Source organism: Vulpes vulpes, chromosome 12 (genome assembly GCF_048418805.1).
Source record: "Vulpes vulpes isolate BD-2025 chromosome 12, VulVul3, whole genome shotgun sequence".
Lineage (NCBI taxonomy): Eukaryota > Metazoa > Chordata > Mammalia > Carnivora > Canidae > Vulpes > Vulpes vulpes.
This window is the reverse complement of record NC_132791.1, coordinates 9,719,685-9,736,358: the sequence shown is the minus strand read 5'-3', so window position 1 is coordinate 9,736,358 and position 16,674 is coordinate 9,719,685. Positions and strand designations below refer to the sequence as shown.

Here is a 16,674-nt window from a genome sequence, read left to right as displayed (position 1 = left end):
GCAACTGGAGGATATTACGCTGAATAAAATAAGTCAATCCGAATATCATTCTAATGTATATTCTTTATTTTTTCTATAGGATTTTCTTTTTTTTTCTTTTTTTATTTATTTTTATTTTTTTTAAATTAATTTTTATTGGTGTTCAATTTACCAACATACAGAAAAACACCCAGTGCTCATCCCGTCAAGTGTCCGCCTCAGTGCTCGTCACCCATTCCCCTCCAACACCCGCCCTCCTCCCCTTCCACCACCCCTAGTTCGTTTCCCAGAGTTAGGAGTCTTTATGTTCTGTCTCCCTTCCTGATATTTCCCAACATTTCTTTTCCCTTCCTTTATATTCCCTTTCACTATTATTTATATTCCCCAAATGAATGAGAACATACACTGCATGAGAAAATGCTCCGCATCACTGGCCATCAGGGAAATACAAATCAAAACCACAATGAGATCCCACCTCACACCAGTGAGAATGGGGAAACTTAACAAGGCAGGAAACAACAAATGTTGGAGAGGATGCGGAGAAAAGGGAACCCTCTTACACTGTTGGTGGGAATGTGAACTGGTGCAGCCACTCTGGAAAACTGTGTGGAGGTTCCTCAAAGAGTTAAAAATAGACCTGCCCTACGACCCAGCAATTGCACTGTTGGGGATTTACCCCAAAGATTCAGATGCAGTGAAACGTCGGGACACCTGCACCCCAATGTTTCTAGCAGCAATGGCCACAATAGTCAAACTGTGGAAGGAGCCTCGGTGTCTAATGTATATTCTTTCTGCCCTAAGAACTTCTGTTAGCATTTCTTGTAGTGTAGGTCTGCTGGCAAGAATTCTCTTAGCTTTTGTTTGTCTGAAAAGCATTTTGCTTTCATATTTGGAAGATATATTCAACATTAATGAATTCTAGGTTGATTTTTTTCTTTTAGTGCTTTAAAGATCGAATTTCATTGTCCTCTTCCTTCATAGTTTCTGATGAAATGTCAGTCATACTTTGAGTATTTCTATGTAATATATCTTCTTTCTATGGCTACTTTGAAGATTTTCTCTTTATTATTCATTTTTAACAACTTGATTATGATGTGTTGTAGTCTGGTTTTCTTTATGCTTATTCTGCTTGGGTTTTGTTGAACTTTGTGAATCTGTAGGATTACAGTTTTAATCAAATTTGATAAATATCTGGTCTTTATTCTTCAAACAAATTTTCTTCCCATATTCTTGCTCTTTTGTTTTTGGGATTCCAATTACATATGTGTTATCTCATATATCACTGAGGCTCTGTTCATCTTTTTCCCGGGCTTTTTCTTTCTAAGCTTTATTTTGGATAGTTTTTATTATTACATATTCAAGTTTACTATTTTTTAAAAGTTTTATTTATTTTAGACTGAGAGAGAGAGAGAGAGAGATAGAATGAGAGGTGAGAATCCTCAAGCAGACTCTCCACTGAGCGTGGAGCCTGACATGGGGCTTGATACTGAGACCCTGATATCTGAGCTGAAATCATGAGGTGGATGCCCAACTGACTGAACTACACAGGCACTCCAAGTTCACTATTTTTTTTAGAGTGTCTATCTACTCTTTAACTGAAAACAGTTAATTTTTTCATTTTAAATATTATATTTTTTTAATCTCTAGAAATTCCATTGGGGTCTTTTGTATATTATCCATTCCCTCTCCAGCCTAGTCAAGCTGTCCTCTACCCTCTTGAGAGTATAGAGCATATTTAAAAGAGCTGTTTTAAGTTCTTTGTCTCCTAATTGCATGATCTATGACTTTCCTAGATTGGGTTTTATTGGTTGATAGTTTTCCTAGTTAAAGGTTATATGTTCCTATATCTCTGTATGCCTAGTAATTTTTGACTGGGTACCAAATGTTGCACATTTTTTATTGTGGGTTCCTGGATTTGGTATTCATTTAAATAATGTTGACAATTAAGTTATGTGAAATCAGTTGGTATTTCATGCCAAGCCTCATTTGGAGCCTTGATTTTAAGATTTGTAAGGATATGTCTAGAACAACATTTTGTATGGGCTAATTCGGCCCACTACTAATGCAATACTTTCTAAGTATTCTACCCAAAGGCCCATGTATATAAGGTCTTTCTACTATGTCTGATGGGAACGGACTATTCAACAACCTTGTGTGATTTCCAGGAATCACTCTTCATGTTCCTTTCTGCTGATTCTTTTCTTCACTTTAGATAATTTTCTCTTTAGAAAGCCATTTCAGTATTCAGCCAAAGAGTGAAGGTGACCCCTCTTCAGATCTCTGGTGCTCAGTCTTTATGCAGTTGTCTTATTTTGGTATTCTTTTCAGCAAATTATACCTATTTTCTTCTTCTGGATCTCTGAACTCAGTGAGACCTCCAAGCTCTGTTTGAGTTCCATCTCCAGTCAGTAGGAGTTAATCTTATTTGTTATCCTTCTCTAAGAGAATACAGTCCTGTTATCCAATATGTGAAAACCATTGTTTCATATATATTTCTGATTTCCTAGTTGTTTAAGGTAGAAGAGCAAATCTTGTCTCTATCATTCCATCTTAAATGGAAGTAAAAGTCACTCTTCAATATTTAAACTTTAATGTTTTATCATCACATGAAACTTTCTTCCCGTTTCTTATCCTAATTCAGTTTGGCTGCTGCTGTCTTCATCGTATAAGGAAATGCTATTTGAGGGGTGAAACCCTGCATTTTATCAATCACAAATTCACAAGCACCATTTTAATAAGATATACTTGTTTCAAAAGTAATTTTTATTTATTTTATTTTTTTTAAATTTTTATTTATTTATGATAGTCACACACACATAGAGAGAGAGGCAGAGACACAGGCAGAGGGAGAAGCAGGCTCCACGCACCGGGAGCCCGACGTGGGATTCGATCCCGGGTCTCCAGGATCGCGCCCTGGGCCAAAGGCAGGTGCCAAACCGCTGCGCCACCCAGGGATCCCTCAAAAGTAATTTTTAATTCATAATATGAGAAACATAACTATAACATCTCAGTGATGATTAGACTTTTTTCCTGAACATTCTCTTCTCTTTTCTTGGCACCATTTAAATTTTATCCAAGAGCAAGTAGACTGGACTTCTTACTGCTCCTTGTATCACTCCAGCTTTGTTTCCTTCACTAACTCCAGCTGTAGTGGCCTTTCTGTTACTCAGACATACCAGTGTTTTTCACGAGTTAGGACCTTTGCATATGCTGTTTCCTCTGCCAGTCTCATGATATTTGTTTGACACCTTCATATTATTTAAGCTTCAGGACAAATATCACTTCTTCCAAGAGCCTTCCTTTACCTTGTAATCTAAAGTATCTTACTGGGCAGATGGGTGGTGGCTCAGTTGGTTAAACATCTGACTCTTGACTCTTGATTTCGGCTCAGGTCATGATTTTATGGTTGTGAGATTGAGAACCCCCCACCATCAGGCTCCATGCTGGGTGTGGAGCCTGCCTGAGATTCTCTCTCTTCCTCTCTTAAAATAAATCTTATTTACCCCTTATCATTCCATTCTGCTTTTTGTCACAATTTCCTTTATTTCTTCCATGACATTTACCTTTATAGGATGTTTTATCATAGATTTTGTTACTTTGCTTACTTTCTAGTCCCTCACTCTTCCTATCTACTTCAGAGCTGGAATGTATGTTCCATGAGAGCAGGAGTTAGGCTCCCTTGTTCACTCCAGTATTCCCACCTCCTGATGCTTATCAGGCATTCAGTTATAGGATGAATGAATGATTAAACAAATATATGAATTCCTGTAGCTTTCTTTAAAACACCAAGAGAATGTATATACCAGAAGTTTTACACAGGCTACACCATGGTGCTCAGATGAATACTTTAAAACATTTTATTTTTAGAGGGGACACCTGGGTGGCTTAGTGGTTGAGCATCTGCCTTTGGCTTAGGGCATGAGCCTGGGGTTAACTCCCACATCGGGCTCCCTGTGAGGAGCCTGCTTCTCCCTCTGCCTATCTCTCTGCCTCTCTCTGTGTGTCTTTCATGAATAAATAAGTAAAGTCTTTAAAAACATTTTATTTTTGGTTAGAATAAAGAATGTAAAAACTTCTGTCATGTACATAGTTTCCTGGAAAAAATTAGCCTCAAATAAAAATAATTTTTATGTGTCATCCACAATTTTTTCTTAAATTACTTTTAAATGATTTTCTTATGTGTCATACACAATTACTTTTTAAATTCAGAATTCAGGAAAATTTCCATCTATTTTATTTTTAGAATTAAAAAGAAGAAACACAGACACCAACCAGATAGAAAATATAATGGAAAAAGATCCCATATGCAACAGCAACATCAAAAATAAAATAGTAATAAACATAACAAAAATGTTTAAGATATATAGGAAGAAATCTTAAAAACATGATTAAGAGATGTAAAAGTTGAAGTGAATAAATGCCTTCTCTTGGAAAAAAATACTCAATACTATTAGACACCCACTTTTTCTAAAAGTGTGGTGTTCAGGTAAGAGGGAATGCCATCTAAAAATTCTTTTATTTTTTTACATGTACAATGGACTATTACTCAGCCATTAAAAAGAATGAAATCATGCCATTTGTAATGCCATAGATGAAGCTAGAGAGTATTATGCTGGGCAAAATAAGTCAGAGAAAGACAAATACCATATGACTTCACTCATATGTAGAATTTAAGAAACAAGCAAACATGGGGGGAAACAACAACAACAAAAACATAGAAAAAAACCCATAGAGGCAAACCAGAAAAACAGGCTCTTAACTATAGAGAACAAACTTATGGTTACCAGAGGGGAGGTCGGTGGGGGGATGGGTTAAATAGGTAGGTGATGGGGATTAAGGAGGGTACTTGATGTGAGGAGTACTGGATAGTGTATGGAAGTGTTGAATCACTAAATCTACACCTGAAATGAGTATTACATTGTATTTTATCTAACTGGAATTTAAATAAAAGCTACCAAAAAAGGAAAAAAAATATTTTAAGAAGTTGGATTCCTACTTTACTTCTTATATCACTGCAGGTTTCAGGTAGATCAAATGTTTAAATGTAAACAAACCAACCAACCCATAAACATAAGTAAAAAATAGCACCGGAGAATTTTTTTACAATCTTGGGGTCTCTGGAAGCATGATGCAAAATTGAAATGTTATTAAAAAGGATGATACACTAGATTATTAAATTATTTTAAATTTTCTAATCAAAATACCACAAGCAAAGTCAAAAGTCACTTTGGAAAAACTACATATATATTATTTTTTCACAAGGGTTACTGTAATTAATTATTTTTAGAAGATTTTATTTATTTATTCATGAGACACACAGAGAGGCAGAGACATAGGCAGAAGGAGAAGCAGGTTTCCTACAGGGAGCCCGATGCGGGACTTGATCCCCAGACCTGGGATCACCCCCTGAGCAGAAGGCAGACGCTCAACTGCTGAGCCACCCAGGCATCCCTGCAATTATTTGAAATAGCACTAATGACTCAGTAAGAAAAAGACCAACAGCCAAATAGAAAAATGGGCCTAAGAGTTCATTAAAAAAATGGGTTGCCTGGCTGGCTTGGTCGGTAGAGCATGCAACTCTTGATCTTGGGGTTGTAGATTGGAGCCCCATATTGGGTGTAGAGATTACTTAAAAACAACATCTTTTTAAAAAGTTTACTAAAAAAGAAATAACTCTGTAACATATTAAAAGATGTTAAAAATTCTCATAGTAAGAGAGATGTGAATTAAAATTGGCAACAAGATGCCATTTTCTACTTATCAGATTGACAAAGACTAAAAAAATTAGTAACATTTTTAAACTGGAGAGCAACTTGGCAAAATCTACCAGAATTTTAAGTGCTTATAGCTTTTGACCCAGTTATTCCACTTCCAGCCATTCAGTACAGAGGCATGAGTACATATACAGAGGCATAAACCTACAAGGATACCAGCATTGCTTGTACTTGCAAAATTGGAAAGGACCTAATATCCATTGAAGTGCTCTACCTGGATCCCTTTTCCTGGGCTAGAACATCCATCTCTAGCCACGTAGATGTTGGCTAGAGTGGTTTACAGGTGAACCCTTCTCCAGAGACTTATTCTCAACTGAAAAGGATCCTTCTTGCTTGGAATTGGCTGGAAGGTTACCCATGGATGCAGCCAAAGCCAATGTCTGGGCAAAAGCTCAACGCCCTTTCCCGAGCTCCCCATGGGATCAGGCTGATGTTAGACATGACTAAAGCCACATCTATATTTAGCTTCCTCCCTAGCTCTATCTTTTCTCCCTGGCTTTTGTATAGGTTTCTTTTGAAATCATTTCTCAAGAAATCACTTGTGCAAGAATCTCCATTTTGGGCTCTGCTTCTGGAGAATCTGATCTAAGAGATCCACTGAGAGGAGATTGGTCAAATAAATATAGTATTCCATATAATGGAGTAGTACCTAGACATTAAAAAAGGAGAGGCAACAGCTCTCTATATACTGATACGGAATGATCCCCAGAAGAGAGTGCAAAAAGCAAATTGCAAATAAATATGTATAATATACAACCATTTATGTTAGGATAGGCAAATTACAAATATGTTTGAGTGTGCATACAATATCCTTGTAAGTATAGCCAAGAAATGATTAATAGTGTTTGCTTTGATGCCAAGGGGAGCCTAACTGGGGTATGTGAGATAGGAGGGAAGAAGAGTACACTTGGTATTGTATACTGTTCTGTCTTTTTAACATCCCACGATGTAAATAAATTACTTGGTAAGTTATGTCAACAATGTTTAAAGCAAAAGCCATTAGTACTATTAAAAAATTCAGGTTCGAGAGGATATTAGTTATCAGAAGTTTTTTCTCTTGCCCTCAGGAATAGATCACATTTAAAAAAATTAGCATGGCAGTACTCTAAATGGAAACATATGTTTTTGAAGTCCTTAGTGCTTAAAAATCATCTAATTATCTATATCTTAAGGATTCTTTCTGTAATTTTCTTAATTTACACAGTAAACATTTTCCTTGTAGGTAGTGCCATGGCAACTTCCAACTGGCCCTTTCCAAATTATCACAAATTGGCAAGTGTCTTCATTTAAATGAGTGTGCTTTTTCTGAACTTGAACTTAATTGCCATTCATTTTGCTGCATTAATTATGATAGATTTCCTGCCTCCTTTATGCCTGTGGCCACACAGACATCAGACCGTTATTAGTTATACTTGGCCTTTGGTTGCAAATTATACACACATATCTGCTGTGAATTGCCCATTATGTTAAAGATCAACCATGCTGGATTTGGAACTTAAACATAGGAAGTAATGTCAATGCACAGTCCTAAAATCTGAGGCTGCACATTATCTCTGCCTCATAAAACAGAGGTCATGCCTATATTAAAAACCTTTCTGCAACTGAAATGTGATAAAAGATATCTCATATCTCTCTCCCTGTACATCCCAAGACCACAATGTACTAAAACCTGGCCTTCGCTCTTCAACTGCATGGGTGCTGCTTTTGGAGGCAAGCGAACTATTCTTCCAGAGTGTTTCCCCCTACGATCTCCCCCTCCCCACCTCTCACCCCTGCCACATCTGTATACCCCCTCAGAGATGGCACAGGAGACACAGGGCAGGAAAGCTGGTGCAAATGCATCTTGTTGGGGTGGCCATCTGTTCTTCCATTCACTTACTAAACATTTAATGAACCCTTATTATGCGCTATGCTCTGTGCTAGAGGTCTGGGCATGCAGTGGTAAATATGGTACGGCCTCATGATGTTTGTAGATTTATTTGAGGCAAGACAGTAAGCAAATAAGAGTAAGACAAAAAGCAAATACCCTCTTAATGTGCATGGAAGAAAGGGAGAAATGTGTGTGTGTATAAATTTTAACGCTATATGCATATATAGTATCTATATACATATGTATTTATTATATGACTATCATAAAATTTTGTATTTCTGTGCAGTAGTAGAAACAGCATAAGCAAAAATGAAAGGTTGAAGATAACAGCTTGATTGTGGCATATAGGGCAGAAAATAGGGTGGGTTGCTCCTAACAATAACAGAAAGACAAACAGCCCAATAGAAAAATGGGCAAAAGACATGAACAGACAATTCACAAAAAATGATCCCAGTAAATCAATAGGATGTAACTTTTGCCCATTAAACTATCAAAATGTTTTGGTTGTAGGGCCTCATGAGGTAAGAACGCGGTTGGAAAGACTCTCCTACACAGCCGTTAGTGGTGCAAATTGGTGTCTCCTTTTAGGTACCTCTCTGCTGGACAATTAGACTGTGTAAATCAAGAGCCTGAAACCAGTTTATGCCTCTTGACTCTGTAACATAACTTTTCAGAATATTATCTTGAAGGAATAATCAGGGATGTAAATAAATATTTTTGTACAAGGGTGTTTATTGTAGCATTATTTGTAATCATGAAAAATTACAAATAATCCATTCCAAAATTAGATGTTTAAATTTATCAAGGAAATTATAGAGGGGAATATTATTCTACCAGTAAAATTTATATATTTCAGAGAATAAAGATATGAGAGCTTCATATCTATTATTAAGTGATGAAAGTAGGAAAGCACAGTAAGAACTCTAATAGGTTAGTTAATGTGCACATAGAAAGGAATGTTATTTATAGGTAATGGAATAAGGAGTGTTTTTTATTTCTATTTTAATTTTTCTTTGTATTTTCCAATTTCAACTGTGAGCAAGGATTACTTTTATAAAATATCTAAAGATTATATTGAATAAGAAGGAAGAGATATTAATACTACCCAACTCATTTAGCACCTAACCCAGATATTTATGGCCAAATGTATTTTTTTTTCCTTTGGAGCAACTTTATTGAGATATATAATTCATAAATGACTGTTTGTTCAATCCCTTTAAAGATTCCTGATGTCCTTTTGCATACAACTGTCTCAGAAACTCTCAGAATTCCTTCAAGATATAACTTCATGTTCACAACTATACTTCCAGTGTCTCATTGGAAAGTCTGAGCTGTATCTGATAATTTACTCTAGAAGTTCTCATCCTCCTTAAGTATGTATTTAAACACTTTTCCTGGATATCTCTGTCACACCTGGAGTTCTTTAGAGACAAAAGGAAGGAAAATCTGGAAAGCAGATGTATTATTTCCCTATTCTTTTTTTGCTCCACAGTCCCATATTATATTTCAAAATTGTGCAATTTAACACCAGATAAAATGAACCTTTCATTGGAAAATCAATAGCTGGCACAAATGTAGTAGGTCAATAATATGGCTGGAATTGTAAAAAGTGCAAAGTATGGTATATTACGTAAGGTAGACATGGAAATTCAGACTGAAATGCAACTTTTTATATCTGGGAAAGAGGGAATGCTTATAAGAAGATTTTGCATTAAGAATTAAATTTTATGAGATACTATAAGATTGGGATATAAAAATTGTAATTGGAGACAACAGAAAAACCTACAACATTTTATGGCTATCAGATAAATTCTTGGGCATACTAATAGCACTTTAAAAATAATTTCTTAAAAAAATTTTTTTCACTCAGCTGAATTTAGAAATTCACATGTACATATATTAATAACTTTTAGTTTTCTTTTTGCAGTGTTACAGGTATTCAGACCAGTACGCCTAGTAAAAATTATTCAGCATTATATAACTTATCATAAAAATATTTTTCAGGCTTCATCTGTTAGGAGCAGTTTTGGTTAGGGGTTTGTTTGTGTTGTGACTAAAGAGAGGGATTTTTCTTATTAGCCAAGTTTCAATATATAAAATTATAGAATATTCTCACTTATTTTAAAAATTGTATTGCATACTCAATATATTTTGGCAGTATGTTTTTCTGATAATTTTGTCCTGGAAATGTCTTCAAAATGGTATTTTTTAGTGGCAAAATTTTTGGAAAAGTTCACAGATACGTACTTATTTCAAAATAGATCTTTGATCTTTGTTCTATATCAGAAAACTAGCAATTGAATGAGTCCTCTTTGGAATTTTATGATTAAGAATCCTTGGGAATAACTTACTTATTTGTTCAAATAAGAACTAAAACATTACCTAAAAAAAAAAAGGGAGGATAGTGTTCATCTGAAAGTCTAGGCAGCATGGTTGTGTTTCATGGAACAAAAATGTTAGATATATGAGTTTAATATTCAAAAATGATTGAGACAAAAAAAGAGAAAAAAAAATGATTGAGAGTAATAGACAATAGAGATCTTTCCTAGCAGTGAAGAGTTAAAAATATTCTTTACCTGGCTCATAGCTTGAAAATATTTTAGTTAATTAATCTATGGAGAACATTAATTTTACTACACAACCTTTGCATTCTAGAACACTTATATTCTTTTATTTCCTAAAATTTTATTAGTCTGCTCTTAGTTTTTATGCCTATGTCTGGGGGAAAGTCAATCTCAGTGTGTTTTGGGGCCACTCTTCAGTCCTCTTGAATGAGGGTCATACAAAAATTCAGGGGTCTTATGTAGTCTTACGTAGGGTCTTCCCCACTGGGGAAGGACCTCCTTACTTGTTTTTGGTCCTCACTGGTCACTTCTGAAAAGCTCCTTGGGCAGTCCTTATGTGTTGGATGTCTCCTTGGGGAGCCTTTCATTCTTGAGATAGTGGTGAGTGGCCATTTCTGAGAGAATAGATAGATGGTTTCCTGGCTCTGGGAGTCTGAGGTGGAGCATAGGCAGAAAAAGCAAGTCCTCAGGGACTGAAAGAAGAATAGATGTCCTTTCAAAGGGAGAATCTTAGGGAGAGAATCACCATTTGGACAAGATGGCTGGTGCTCAGATGTGGAAGTTCTAGACCGCGACTGTGAAGCCCTCAGATCCATGCTTCTTCCAAACTTCCCCACTTTTTAGCCCATAAAGCAATAGCTAAGCCAGCCCCTGGCTCAAAAGAACCTCCTTATGCATGATGTGTAAATGATTGAAATCAGATGAGTCATGATTGTGAATTACTTCATATAAATATGTAAATTATTGACGTGTTCCGATTAAATGGAGAAATGTAGCAAAGTGTGGTGCTTGGTACCTCAGTGCAGGAAGAAAAAACTTCAAAGAGAGGACACTGCAGAATGGGGATTCTGGTAGAATTTGCCCTCATAGAATTTAAAGGGATAGATAGCCAATGGGTAGCCCCTGGCTCTGTTTCGGGGCTGCCCTTTCCATTGCTCAGACCTCTGACCCCGGGGTCTCCTTTCATACTTGTAACAATCTCCAAACCCATCTCTGCCACTGTCCACACTCCCCATTCAGGCCATTCTGCCCCAGAGATGCTGAGACAACATATAATCACGAAGACCTGGCTTCCCATGAGCTGCCATTCACATCAGCTTAGCTCTTACCAGTGCTTGACGAGTCTTCTCTTCCTTTCTCCTTGGCCCATCTCCAGGAGGGCTCCCCTTAGCTCCCCAGTTGTACCTGCTGAGAGTCCGAATAGAACAGTGAGTGTGTGAATATGTGGGTATGGGCATCAATAGCTCTGTACTCACCAGCGGTAGGACCTTCATCAAATTTCACTGCACCTGGAAAACAAAGATGATAGTAAATAGAACTTAACTTCTGAGCACTTGTGAGCCTGGAAAAGATAGTATCTGGAAAGCACTAAGAGCCTGAGAACAGGGCTCTGTGAATGTCATCTGTGATGATGGGTAATCTCTCCTCAACTGAATAAACCACCTTTTTCTTCCTTTACTTGGGAAAGGAAGCACCCTCTGCATATTCTCCTTCAGTTATTCAATATTACTTTCTGCATATCACTCTGTCTTCATCACCTTTCCCCAAAATGTACTTGTGAACCCACATTCTTAGATGCCGTTATCAAGGGCCCCGGTTCCTTGATCCCACAATTGTCCCCCACCTTCTCTGTGATGTCCTTTGGACTCCAGGCAAACCTGGCTACTCTCAAGCACATTTCCTGAAATGTTGCCTTCCCTTCGGTGACCTTGTACCATCCCCTACCCCGTTGCTGGACTTCTCTTCTTCCTGGGTCATATTTCATGGTTCGGTTCTCAAGATTTTCATCTTTACTTTTGCACCCATTCACTCTGAGAGCTTCCACAAGATATCCTGTGGACAAATCATTGCTAAATGTCGCATATTCTGAGAAGAGCCAACAGCAGTTGGGGTCAGGTACCTCCCCATGATGTACTGAGGGGTGCAGAACTGCCCAGTTAACTAAAGTCATACTTGTCCTTTTCTGAAAATACCATGGTGGTCAAGAGCACTGAAAGGTTTTTGGAGCCAGACTACCTAGATTTGAATCCTGGCTCCACCACTGACAAACTTTATAAGCCTTTAGCTGAATTATTTAACCTCTTTCTGCGTCTGGTTTCTTATCTGTAAAATAAGGATAATAATAGTACCTACTGCTACTCCATTGGATTGAATCCACTATTAAGAACAATGACAGTATCCTTATAATTCCCTGATCTTTCTGCTTCACTCCCAGTCCCAGTGGTGGAGGAGTGGAGGAATGAAGGGGCACACCACGTTTCTCTCTGCACCTAAGACCTCTCCAGAGAGGAGTTGAACTGTGCAGGAAACAAGGAAAGGGAGGAGATGAGATTTAAATACACTTGAGAACAAAATGTTTGACTAGATTGAACTTTTAATGACTTTTCAGAAAATGTCTGGAAAGCCATGGAATTATAAAGCCAGGATGTAATTAATAATCAAGAAAAAGTGTATTGCAAATTTCAAGGAAAACTAAGCTGATTCCATATTTTTACTCCTCCAACTTGATTCTTCAGTGATGTTGATGATGATGATGGCTAACAGCATCAGGATAATTTTCTTGGGTATCTATGGCAAAATATCAAGCTTAAAAATCCATTTAATACTTCATACCTACTAGGATGGCTATAATTAAAAGTAAAGACAATAACAAGTATTCTTCACAAGGATGTGAAGAATCTAGAATTCTTATGTTGGTGGGAATGTAAAATGGTGCAACCACTTGGGAAAACAGCCTGGCAGTTCCTCAAACTGTTACACATGGAGTTGCCATTTGACTCAGCAGTTTTCCTCCTAAGTATCTACCCATGGGAAATGAAAATATATGTACACACAAAAAGTTGTACACTAATGCTTATAGCAGAATTATTCATGATAGCTAAAAAGTAGAAACAACCCAAATGTCCTTCAACTAATTATCAGATAAATAAAATGTGATATCCATATAATGGAACATTATGCAGCCATAAGAAGAATGATGTGCTGATACATGTTTCCATGTGGATGAACCTCAAAAACATTATGAAAGTGAAAGAAGCAAGTCACAAAAGCTTACATATTGTGTGGTTCAACTTATATAAAATGTCCAGAACACAGAAAACTGGAGAGACAGAAATCAGTGGTTTCCTAGAGCTAATAGAGGGAGTGACTGTTAATGAGTATGACATTTCCTTTTGGAGTGATGAATTCTAAATTTAGATTATGGTGATGGTTGCTCAACTCTATATATGATAAAAAATTATATACTTCAACTTTGTGGCATATAAATTGTATCTTAATAAATCCGTAAAAAATCAGTTTATTTTGTCCAACTGTTGAAAATAGAGCCACAATTTCTCTTGCCTTGGGCTTCGTACTTTAGAATAAACAACCTTTACCTTCTCTCTCCACCTGGCCTCACTTACCAGTCAGTTATACTAACAGATGTTTGTCATTTTTCTGGTGTCCTAGCATTTAAGTTTATATCCAAGTTCATGAGTTTTGGCAGGTGCATCAGCCACCTCTCATTATAGGAATGGAAAACAATAGATAGTTTCTTGCCAAAGGTCGGAGACACCCAACCTAGGCTTGGCCAAGCTGCCTCAGACTTGGGAGTTAGGCATTAGGGATAGATTCAAAGACACAGGGACAGTAGGCAGTGCATCCTGATGGGGGTGAGAGCAGTGGCAACAGCCAGCTGTGTTTCCAGGGATCATGTCTGTGTCTAATGCCGGGCAGTGGAAGCAGTCCAAACTATGGTCACTGTGCTCAGCAACAGAGGTGATCTCACTGGATGGATTCTTGGCTTGATTTTGGCTGTGATTGGGAGATACTTCGTCTTCTGGTCCTTCCTGTTTTCCAAGTCTGGTTCCCCCAACATTTTAGCAATTCTGTGAGCAGATTAATATCCTTCCAATCAATTATTTTTCTTCTATGATCAGTTTCTCTGCTTACAACCTAGGAACCCTGCTTGATGTAATCAGTGAAACAGGATGATTTTCTTTTTATTTTATTTTAAAAAAGATTTTATTTATTTGATAGAGCACGCAATCAATGGGAGCTGCAGACGGGAAGGGAAAAGCAGGCTCCCCATCAAGCAGGACCCTGGGATCATGACCTGAGCTGAGGTGGGCACTTAACCAACTAAGCCACCTGGGTACCCCCGGCAGGATGATTTTCATCCCCTAGGTTCTCTGAGATTCATCCTTTTGACTATAGGCATTGATTTATTCAGTGATTACTTTGTGCCATCCATTACCTCACTTATTCCTCATAATAACTTAGTGACTTTCTTGCACAAATGAGGAAACAAGGTCATTGGGATGAATACTTGTGGATTTAAACTGAGGCCAGACCTAGTGACCTTCCCTTTAGATCTTTGTGACCACTTCTCCATTTTCACTGTGGCCACATCTCACCCACCATCCACTGCATGAAGGCTCTACTACTCTTCCTCCATCTGTTCTCTTCTTTCTTTAAATTGTCGTGGGCATCGTTGCTAAATTTCTTCATAAAAGTATTGACTCCTCTGTACAAGAGTCTATATCTACTCCTGATTGTCTTGATGCTAGGACCCCAGAAAGGTATTTATTACTCACATCTGACACCTCCTTCCTCTCTGGCTATATCTCTTAGTAATTCTAAATAAGCCCATCATATGCCACAAGGGCAGGCCCCATTTTTTCTTAGTCTGGCAACTGAACTCAATTTACTGCAGACAGTAGGCCCTCAATAAATCTCCTTAATCTGGAGACAGATTAAAGACAAAATATTGAATTCACTCCTCCATCATAAGCCCCAAATTCCATGGCAGTGATTTGGGGAACAATAAAATAGGCATCAAACATTATATGACAAAATCTATTGGAATGTGATATTCTTGGCAGGAAATCATGTCAGAGTGGAAAATAATCACTAAATATAAATACTGTAAAGACATGTGTACCATCAAGACTTTATTATTAGAGTCCCGGAGATTTTTATTTAGAAGCTCAAGAACTTGCAAGGCTATACAATTCCTGGAATGGAATTTAGGTTTGCTCTCTGAAATCAATCCAGTCAAGCCTTTTCACACACGAGCATTCTTAGAAAGTCTTTGAACGTCTATTCTTACTCATTTACACTGGTGGCAAGAAGTCCAAAAATAAAATCATCATGGGGCTCTCTGCATGCTTCCTGCTTTAGTTGCACTGGAAATCTTCCAAGGAAAGCTCATGCACTTTGTGAGTCTCCTTTGCCTCTCCCACAATCAACATTGGGTAGTTGAAGCCTAGACTCAGAGGAAGGTCTGGGATGGTATTTGGGTTCTGTACCCAATTCGTGTGTGTGTGTGTGTGTGTGTGTGTGTGTGTGTGTGTGTGGTGGGGGGTTCCCTCACACCAATAAGAAATTACTGGATACCAACAACGTGTCTGAGAATTCAGCTCAATTCTGACACAGTCTACCCTGAGATAGTGTCACGTTCCACAGGTTAAGGGCTCGGTCCTACAAGACCCTCCCACTCCCAGATACTAGTCACAAGCCCGGTTTATGATCTGGGCTTCCCTTCAACTGGCTATAGGTTGGAAGTTCCAAGACCTCTTGTTTGTATTTCAGATTCCAGCTGTGAGTGCAGGTTGTTACCTGTACTTCTGATTGACTGACTATAAATCAAAAGTTCCTAAGACCCCCCTCTCCTTCCCTGTGTTTGAATAACTTGCTAAAGTGGCTCACAGAACTCAGAGAAACATGTTACTTATGAAATTACTGGTTTATTATATGAGGATTTGCCTTAGGAATAACTAGAAGAACAGAAACTTCCATGCCCTCTACAGATGCACCACTCTCCCCTAAATTCCATGTGTTCACCAGATTGGAAGCTCTCTGAACCCCATCGTTTTGGGTTTTTATGGAGGCTTTGTTACCTGGACACAGTTGATTAAATCATTGTCTCTTGGTAACTGAACTCAAACTCTAGCCTCCCTCCCCAGGTTGGGTGGAACTGAAAGTTCAACCTTCTAATCATGTGGTTGGTTTTCCTGGCAATCAGCTCCCATCCTTAGGTTACTTAAGGGTTTTTCAAAAGCTACTGCATTAGGATAACAAAGACACTTTTATTGTGTATCACAGGAGGTCCCAAAGGTTTTAGGAGCTCTGTGCCAGAAATGAGGACAAAGACCAAATATATATTTCTTATTATATACCACAATATCAGAGATGCTATGAAGCAAATGAATTAAAGAGGCTGAGCAAGATAATGCAGAGGATTGGCTCTCACCTGCCAAGGGTGGACTTGGAAAGCAGGGGTACAGGGGAGGGTTGGTCAAGAGGGACAGGACCATTCATAGTGGACGTTGAACCTGGCTCCAGTCTTATACTGCTCCTCTCCCTCCAACAGGGCAACTGGGGCCTCAAACAGATCCTGACCTAAGATGAATTGAAGGGTCTACTGCCCACATTTTGGGGCACTACAGCATGGCCTTTTTATTGCCGGGTCTGTCCCTAAATTTGGGCTCTGAATGTGAACTCT

General features: G+C 38.0%; 1 protein-coding gene across 8 annotated transcripts in view; it reads left to right on the top strand.

Moving 5' to 3' along the window:
• Positions 1-16,674, top strand: part of PALM2AKAP2 (PALM2 and AKAP2 fusion) — a 457,899-nt gene that overhangs the window by 36,099 nt on the left and 405,126 nt on the right. The window lies entirely within an intron of this gene.